This window comes from Trichosurus vulpecula, chromosome 4 (genome assembly GCF_011100635.1).
Source record: "Trichosurus vulpecula isolate mTriVul1 chromosome 4, mTriVul1.pri, whole genome shotgun sequence".
Taxonomy (NCBI): Eukaryota; Metazoa; Chordata; class Mammalia; order Diprotodontia; family Phalangeridae; genus Trichosurus; species Trichosurus vulpecula.
The window spans coordinates 211,458,744-211,469,159 of NC_050576.1; the positions used below are offsets into that span (position 1 = coordinate 211,458,744).

The 10,416-nt window shown below is 39.2% G+C and overlaps 1 pseudogene; it reads right to left on the reverse strand.

Moving 5' to 3' along the window:
• Positions 1-433: 433 nt before the first annotated feature.
• Positions 434-6,742, reverse strand: LOC118847008 (annotated as a pseudogene).
• Positions 6,743-10,416: the final 3,674 nt, after the last annotated feature.

Below are 10,416 nucleotides of genomic sequence, written 5' to 3' on the forward strand. Positions count from 1 at the left end.
CCCAAGGATGGAACATCACACGTAATTTGGTTTAGATGTAAAGCGGTCCAGGGTGGTGACCACCTGTAACAAATACATAGGAAAACTAAGAAACTGCTTAGCTGAGCCCAAGAGCATATAAGGGTTAAGGTGGTTTTCTGATATAAAACCCCACTCATACGTATAAATGCTTGGGTGGTCAAATTAAGTTTCACTATGAAGACCTAAGCTTAAGACACAGATTCCCCCTTTCCGGGTCTTGGCTTGATTTTGCCTCAAGGGATTATCTCTACTAGATCTAGGAATCAATTTACATTTATGTTATTAATTTTTCACTTTATAAACTCTCCTGCTTGTGTCAACTAGCTTGTGCTGGTTTAAGAATAATATGTTTTCTTTTCCCCCTCCAACAGAAAGCCACAATTTTATTGATATAAACAGTACAAATTTCCAATTAGGATGTGTTTAATCCTCTCTGAAACACTGCAATAATGTCCTTTTCTCTAGAGTTTAGCATTGTTAATTGCGTAAGAGCATTTACAGTATCATTACTGTTGCTTTTTAGGGTTCTGACAGCCTTTGCCCAGAGTACATTTGTAGGAGACATGACTGATTCCATGTCCTTACTTTCACACTTGTTCTGTCAACCTCTTCCTCTTCTCTTCCTTCTTGTACAGTTGGAGTCTGTGTTTTCCTGAATGTTTGAGACTGCTTCATCCTGAATTCATTTTCAGCAGCAGTTAGCTGTGCCTGCTGAGAGACCCTTAATCTTGACTCCCCCAAAGATTATGTATCTGAAGTTGGGTCCTCATAGACATCTGGCTTGGTGATGACAAAGAGGATGTTCTTAGATTTTTGGATGGTAACTCCAGTACTTGGAGTCCTAGTTTAGACATAGCCTTTCTTTCAAACCAATTCTGTTTGGCTTCACTGACCAGTTCCTCCTGGATGAGTTGCTGATGCCAACTGTATGGTTGCCCATGTAGAATCCTGTTCCTCACTGTGTGACCCTGGGCAAGTCACTTAACTCCAGTTGCCTCACCAAAGAAAAGAGGAAAGAAGGGAGAGGGAGAGAGAGAGAGAGAGAGAGAGAGAGAGAGAGAGAGAGAGAGAGAGAGAGAGAGAGAGAGAGGGAGAGAGGAAGAAATAAAGAAGGAAGAAAGAAAGAATCCTATTCCTCAAGTTCTGGTACTGAGTGTCACTGTCAAGTTTCTATTCCAGACCCTGTAAGTTTGAGTATGTGGCAAGTCTAATTCTAGGGCTGGGACAGTTTCTATCACTTCACTGGGCATTATAAGGGGAATGCGGATTATACACCTCCCTTGCATTTGTAATTTCCAAATAGATTCATGTTTCCTTCCTCCCTGTGCCTCAGGCTGAAGCAGAGATTATCTCTCTGTTTCTCCAGATCCAACCCTTCCACAAAGCTCTACTTATGTTATCATTGATCACACTAGAGATTTTCTTTTATAAAGGGGAAGAAGACAACAACAAGAATAGACAGTGATCAAAGGGGAAGGGAACATTTCATTTGAGTAGAAAGCGGCCAGAAGAAAAAATTTCCTGCTCTTAATTCCTTCCCTCTTATGGGAAGTAGGGAGAGTCAAAGCTCAGAGGAATCGGGTAGTTGGTGGGAGTTGTTGCTTTCTCTGGTGAAGACAGTGGGGGAAAGGAGGATTTCTCAGGAGGTGATTGCCTTGTCTCATCAACCATCACTCTCAGAAGTCTCTCAGGTCCCACTCCTGGCTGTAGCTTGTCAAAGTCTCAAAACAAAGGAGTAGGAAAGTACATATTCAGAAACCCAGAGTGTCACTTAACCCATGCCTGCTGAAATGGTCCCAAAATGGAGAATAAACTCTCGAATTCTTAAACTCAGAACTCTCCAACCACGAACTACCTTCTAGTTCCTTTCTCCCAGAATTTTCCAAAATATTCGCAGATATCCAAGTTCAAAAAAATTTCCCCAATGGACTTAATGTTGCTGAAGACAGGATCAGATCTATCCCATGGTGTCCTACAAGGTGTATCATTGAAAAGGATCATTAGTATCGGACAGAAGGCAAGAGTTCATGATCTCAGATCACTAGACAGAGTGTTAACCCTTACAGTGTCTACTTTCCAGTGTCTACACTTACAGAAAAGAACACAAGATACAAGTTTCTCCCAAGCCAAAGGTTACAAATTCTATTGTTCTTTGTCAGGGCCATCTCCTTCCCCTATAGCCTCATTCTAAATTCAGACTTCGTATTTCCTTTTTTTTTTTTTTGCATTGCCACCATTTAGCGTAGTGCCTACTAGATAGTAAGTGCTCAATAAATGTTTGTTGACTGACTGACTAAGAACATTTAGAGTGAAGAGCTCCCACTTGGGTAAAGAACATTGAGCTTGGAGACAGAAGACCTGGGTCTGAGTTGTAAACAGCTGTATGACTGGGAAAACTCATTTAATCACTCCCAAATCTTAGTTTTGTCTTCTATAAAGGAAAGATAATACTTTCCTCCTTATATCATAGGGTTGTTGTGAAGTTAAAATGATATAATATATATGAAAGCACTTTGGAAACTATAAACTGCTAGGTTAATATAAAGATTTAGTATCTTTTTTTTCTTGAAGCTGCCTGAAAATTGATTCTACCATAATTTTCCCAAGGGCGTTGCTGGGTGAAGAAATTATTCTTTTCTAGGCATTGTAAAAAGTAGAAAGGCAGAAAAATAGGGAGGAAAGCACTGAACTTGGGAGTCAGAAGATGCATGATTGAATCTGCTCTCTGCTGCTGCTATATGACCTTGAACACATGGCTGAACCTCTCTGAGTCTCAGTTTCCTGAGTTATAAAATGGAGATGATAATAAGTATGCTGCCTCCCTCACAAAGGGATCAAATTAGATGATGATATAAAGTACTCGGTGACCAGAACATGCTACATATATGTAACTTTTGTTATTCCATAACAAATCCAACTTGCTGCTTTTACTTGGGGGAGGGAATTTTTCAAAATCACAAACTTATCATCCTCCATGAAGTCCTACTCCAATCAATGACTCCTCAAAGGATGGAGGGGACCCTGAGTTCTCAAAGTCTGAGCCAATGGAGTAAAAGCTCTAGAAGGTTCTATCATGCCTTTTAAAAAGGCTTTGATTACAGTGGTATTCACAAACTACTTTTTGAAGACCAATCTAGCTAAGTGTAAGAATGGGGTCAAAATCACCCTACCCCATTTTACCTTTGATGACTAGATATCTCAATAAATCAGTCAATTCTGAAAAGTCCTTCAAACTAGAATGATGAAACACAAGAACTTGATTGGATAGACCAGCTGGGGTATCTTGACCATGCCTCAAGGATCATCCATAAATTATCAGTCAAGTCGAGAGGGATGAGAATTCCAGAACTTTGAGCAAGTGTGGAAGTTCTAAATGAATTTCCTGAGAAGGAACTTCCAGTGGGGGGTGGGTAGGGAGAGTGGGATGGAGAGGCCTTGGCTTAGGCATTAGCCAGGCCTCCTCTCTTCCCTCCCTGACCCTGACTGGTGAAGAATCTTCCAGCTTCCACTAATATCCTAAATGGCATTGCCAGACCAACTTGTGGCAATGTGTACATCTCCAAAAGCCAGGGACAGAATGAATTCATGGCTCTACAAGACAGGAGACACCATTCCTTATTATTGTGATCTGAGATGCAATGGGTTGGAGAAAGTTACCTCATTTCCCCATGGGAGGAAGTTAGGGGTGTACAAGATTCAACTCCAACATGCTTGCAAAATCACTTGTGAAATTTTCAATGTGAGCATTTACACTTCAAAAATCATATTAAGGAAAAAGAAAAAAAACCCTATATGTTCTAAAATGTTTATAGCAGCACTTTGTGGTGGCAAAGAACTAGAAATTTCAGGGATGCTCATCAACTGGGGAATGGCCGAACAAGTTGTGGTATATGATTGTGATGGAATACTACTGTGCTATAAGAAATGATGAGCTCCGTGATCTTAGAAAAACATGGAAAGATTTGCATGAAATAATGAAGAGTGAAATGAGCAGAACCAAGGGATTACTATATTGTATACAGTAACAACAATATTGTTTTAAGAATGACTTTGAATGAATAAATCATTTTGCCTATTATAAATATCCAAATTAACTATGAAGAGCATATGATGAAAGATGCTATCTGCATCCAGAGAAAGAATTGATAAATAGAAATATGTATAGAAAGGTTTTGCATTTATATACATATTTGTGTCTAATGGTAGCCATCTCTAAGGTGGGGTAGGGGGAGAGGAAAGGAAAATAAAAGAAATTTACATGATACACATATAATATAATTTATAATAAATTTACATAATACACATATAACTATTATATATTTAAAAGAAATAACAAGCTGTACATAATCAATTTGCAGTTTCATATGCAATCATCTTTTTATTATACTATTTTATGGAAATACTTGTTTTATTCTAGAAATTTAAAATAAAATAAATGTGAAAAAATCAGCACTACAAATCAAGGCTTGATTTATTGTTTTGTGGATTGTCTAGACTAAAGAAGGTATTAATAATGTTGATTAAACTTAAGTGTGTGCATACATTTTTTCTTGAGACCCCCCATGGTTAAACATTTACTGGAAGACCCCTGAAGAGAATATACTATGATTATCCCCTAGACCAGTTGGAGAAATGGAGCCACAGGGATAGAAATGTCTCAAGTGAAGTGAGGACTGGAAATTTCAGCTTTAAACGTGGGGGGAGGGGTCCTCCCTTTTTATTCTGGAGTATTTTGGTGCAGCTGCTGAGGATGAGGTTGATGGGCTTTGATATTGCTACAGTTGGCCTACTAGTTGTAGACAGCTGAGGCACTGGGGCTGCTGCTAACCCTGCCTGCTATTAGAAGGTTTCCTGAACCAAAGACAGCTTCCATCGAACCTTACAAATAAGGCTACATATATTATTATTCCTGGGACTAGCGGAGCTTTCACCGGGTATTTTGAGGCAACTAGATGGTTACAGGGGTTACACTGCTGGACTTGGAGTCATAAAGGTCGCCATTCCAACTTTACCTCAGACACTTGCTAACTATGTGACCCTGGTCAGGTCACTTAGCTTTTGTCTGCCTCAGTTTCTTCATATGTAAAATGGGGATAATCATAGCACCCACCTCCTAGGGATGTTGCAAGGATAAAATGAGAGGACATTTGTAAAGCAATTTTTAAACTTTAAAGAGCTATTATTATTATTATTATGCTGGTTATTATTATTGTTTTGTTCATAAGCTCTATCACAAGTGGGATCTCTTCGCTTTATATTCTTTCGGTCGGTCAATCAACAAACATTTATTAAGCTCTTCCTATGTGCTAAGCACTATGCTAAGTGCTGGAGACATAAAGGAAGACAAAGACAAAATAGGGTACAGTGTACAATGAGAAGGAAGGATATGATCCTATCAAAGGACACAAGAACTTATGTCTTTGACCTGGGAGAAGCCTGTATCTTTGGTTCTTTTCTGTAAGGGTGGTGGCCTAAGCCTCTGGACACTCTGAACGATGACCTGAAATCATGAAATCTAGTCTTCTTTGTGGAGGGTGTCTCACCATAGTGGAGCCTCACTCACACCTCACTCGTATCTCTGTGTGCTGTTCCTTTTTAATTCCTCAGAAACTGTAGCATTTACTGTTATGGAACCATACAACAGCACTAGTAGACTATGTAATACACACATTTATATATATATACATACATACATATATATATATATATATATATATATATATATATATATATATATACATACATACATATGTATATATGTGTATATATTTTATTATTCTTTTCTATGTTGTGTTGTGCTGTGCTATCTTGTGTTGTGTCGTCTTGTATTATATTTATTATATTATATTACGTTATGGTATATTATAGTTGTTATATTATATTTGACATATTTTTTAAAAAATCTTTTCACAAATATAATGGGTGACTGACCAACGAGGACCCAGTCCTCAAAGAATGAGTAGATAGGCTCTTTCTGATGGATTTTACAGAGATTCACCATATTCTCTGCTAGCAGAACTTCGGCACGCCTGCTCCTGTGCACATGTAGTGAAGGGGCCCTTCCCTGCCCCCATCCCCCATCTTAGAGCATGTACAAGTCTCTTCTGACTGTTTCCTGTTGGCATACTGCACAGTAAGGAGAAATCTTTCAGTTAGCTACTGACTGCCTACCAATGGTTCCAGCGGACTTTCTCTCACATCTTCCATGGTGACTTTTGAGTGAGGAGGAAGAACTTCTTTTTTTTTTGGAGGGGGGAAGGCAGGGCAATTGGGGTTAAGTGACTTAACCAAGGTCACACAGCTAGTAAATGTGTCAAGTGTTTGAGGTCACATTTAAACTCAGGTCCTCCTGACTTACTGCACCACCTAGATGCCCCTGGGAGGAGAAATTTCTGGCAGCCTCCAGGCGGGGTGAAGGGCAGCTGGCCATTTCCCCTGACCTAGCTGTCATGTGTTTATAAGCATAGTTGCATGTGTTTCTTTTGTATGTTATTTCATGATCTGAGGTAATGGAGTGTCTGGAGCCTGAACAAACCGAGTTATGATCTTGGGAGCATTGAAAGGTCAGAATAGCTGCGAGAGGTCCAGTGAGTGGAGCTGATGGCAAAGGCTGCTAGGGGCAGGACGTGATGAGTGACTTACTTGAGCCAGCCCAGCAGTGAATGGGTCTGACAACCAAGATACCATGTCCTGCCAAGCCATGGGGTGACGAGTCCATCATCTAGGCCATACTCAGAAATGAACTGGGGCTATGAAGTACCACCAAGGTTGGGGAGGGAATATTTTTTACCAAATACTTTAAGGTCTCTTTCCAGGGATGAAGTGAGAGCAGGGGAGAGAGTACACCTCCTAACTTGGGTGAATGCTTTTGTAGCTTCTATTCTCTGCTATACCTTCTCTGTAAAAATCCTTTTGTAAAAACTAATTGATATCAACTGGTAAATTGATATTGGGGAAGATATCAATGATTAATCGATTTCATGAGGAGCAGACAGGATGGAGGCTTGTGAGTGATCATTCTAGAATCCCCACCTCCTTAGACTTGCCTCTAGAACACTAAAGGAAAGAGTAGTCAGCGGACCCCTGGAATCCCAAACTATTTATGGGAGAGAAAATGGGAGAGTTGGGGGGATGGGGGAACTATACCTGCTACAGGAAGATAAACCCTCAACAAAGCATATAAACATAAATTAAGCACAAATATATAAGTGCAGTTCTCTAGGTTTCTGCCCACAGGAGGCACCCAGGTCAGTAAAAACAGCCTAAGCAGAAATATACAGTTTATCTGAAAATCTCTTCTCCTTGATACTGGTTTAAATAACATTTCCACAAAGGTGGGTTTTAAGGCATTTAGCCTTAGTATCCTTTATTAACGGCCAGCATGCACTTTAAATTGTCATGCAGGCTAATCAGCCCCTTAAGGTTCAAGGTCTGGGCAGAATGCCTAATGCCTAAGATAGCTTCTTTGAAAGAAGTCTTGCTAGAAACTATGGGGCTTTGGGAGGTTATCTGTCTTAGCACTTCAGAAAAAAAAACATTCACATATTGACTGTGTGAAAGTAGGTAAGTCACTTACACTGTCAGATAGTTCAGCAATTAGAGCTCTGGGACTGAAGTTGAGACTGAGACCTTAGTTCAAATCCAGACTCAGACAATTACTAGCTGTGTAACTGTGGCTGAGTTACTTCACATTTCCTTTTGTCCCAGTTTCCTTAATTCTAAAATAATATTAGCACCTACTTCACCGGGTTGTGAGGATCAGCGAGATAATGTTTGTAAAGCACTTAGCCCAGCACCTGGCACATAGTCACTAAGTGCTTAACAAATGCTTATTCCCTTCCTCTTCCCTTCAATGACTTCTCTAAGACTCCTAAGTTGTAAAGAAGGTGCCAACTTACATTGTTAGAAAGATTTTTCTTGTCGAAGACTTCCCTGTTCCAATGAAATCACAGATCCATTTGCTATCCCTATCCAAGAACTATGCTGGGGCTACTTTGTACTGGCTAGGAAAAGCTGAATGTCACATTTTCAGTATGAACATTTACACTTCAGAATCAGCTACAAATCAAGGCTTGATTTATTGTTTTGTTAACTGTACAAACTTAAGAAAGTGATGGAGAACAGTTTAATGATCTAGATTCAACTTAAACGGTATTTTTTGGAGAGTCGGGTCTTAAGCTTTTACCAACAAACCACTGCCTATCCCCTAGGGAAAGCACAGTATGAGGGAGTCGAGAGACCTGAGTGCTGAGATCCAGCATGGTATGGTGGAAATATATAGTGGGGCAGCTAGGTGGTGCCATAGCACAGAGTGCCAGGTCTGGAATCAGGAAGACTCACCTTCCTGAGTTCAAATCCAGCCTCAGACACTTATTAGCTGTGTGACCCTAAGCAAGGCACTTAACCCTGTTTGCCTCAGTTTTCTCATCTGTAAAATGAGCTGGAGAAGGAAATGGCAGACCACTCCAGTGTCTTTGCCGAGAAAACCCAAATAAGGTCCTGAAGAGCTGGACATGACTAAAAAATAACTAAACAGTCATAGTGGGAAAAGCACTGAACTGGGAAGTTGAGAAACTTTGATTCTAGTATTGATTCTGCCACTGACTAATTGTGTAACTTTAACTTGAGTAAGGGGATTGGGCTCAATGATTTCTAATGTCCCTCCAAGATCCAATATTCTATGGTTTTAGTTTGGGATCTTCTACTAGTTGTGTGACCTTAGACAAATCACTTAAATTTTCTGGCCTTCTCTTTCCTCATGTGTAAAATGGGAAGACCAAAACTTGTCCTACATTTAATTTTCTATGAGATAAAGTAAAGATGAAATAATTGAGTAACTAAGCATTTGAGAAAATGAATAAAAATATTATGTATATGATTATTATAATATAATTATCTTATTTTTGAAATATTAATTAGCCTATGTTAACCTATAAATTCTATAATTCATAAACTAGCCTAAGCATCATAAGCACAGATGGGTCTTCTTTTATATGATACAAAGTATACATCTAAAACCAAAAGTTAACATTATTTTTAAAGGGGAAACACTAAAACCTTTCCCAATAAATACAGGAGTAAAGTAGAGTGCCTATTTTTCTCCAGTCCCCTACACTCTATCCCAAACTAGCAAGGCTTATTCAAGATTTTTGTAACTACAATGACAAAATAATCCTTAAAGAAATAAAGATGGACAAATAACAAGAGGGATATTTAGTGTTATGGCTATAATAACAAATATGCTACCACCTTTACAAACTTACAGATTTTGTGCTATGCCAATCAAAGCACAAAGAAGATATTTTATAAAACCAGCCAAAATTGTAACAAAATTCATTTGGAAAAACAAAAGGTATAGAATCTCAAGGGAGATAATGAAAAAAGTAAAAATGAACTGGGAACCATATTTTCAGACTTCCAATTATTAATTAAACTAGTAATAATCCAAAATACTTGATGATGGTTTAGAAAAAAAAGCCCAGTGGAACAGATAAAGAGGAATTAGAAACAATGGAGCTCAATAACCCAATGTTCAATACCAAGAGTTTATTTAGGGATTATTAATTTAAATTTAAATAAAATTAAATTACTTGGAGAAGAACTCTCTATTAGACAAGAATTGTTAGGAAAAACTGGAAAGCAGTTTGGTAGAAATTAGGATTAGACCAACATCCTATACCATATAGCAGTCAGTTCTGCTATGACTCAGCATATATGTTCCTAAAAATCCCTGGACTATGCAAAATCTCAAAATAAAAATTACAGAACTTATGGGGAACATAAGTGTTAGGGGCACAACACTCAAAAATTTCATCCAGTAACAAATTTTTAAAAATAGGAACCTCATAAAAATGCTATCATGGCTTTATACATGTGAGGTAGTTAAGAAATACATAAATAGTACAATAGTGGTTTCATCCTCAGCCTCAGGCTGTTACCCAGCCTACACTTAGGTTTCCATATCTGGGGAAGGGGGAAGGGCTGGGGAGAGTGTGGACCAGGCCTCCTCTGCCCACAGCTCCTACTACACCAGAAGATATACAATAACTATGGTACTTTACCCTGAAAAAAGGTCTGAATTTTGGGGTGGGCTTTCAAACTCAGTCCCATTCAAACCCACTGCAACCCGGACATATGGGCTCTGGATCACTAACAACCCCAACCACTGTCCCTTGAGGGGTGTAGATGGGATCCCCCAAAGACCAAGAATTGCAGATCAGTGGCACAGCCTACCCTGGTAGTGGTACCTCCTCCATAGATGCCAGTATGACCATTTCCATCTGGGATTTTCCCTGGGAAGATTTCGCAGGGGTAGTGGAGGTCAAAGAAGGCAGGTCATTTTGGTTCTGGGGTCAATGGATGGAAGGGGCATGTTAGAGATCTCCCTGTTTTCCC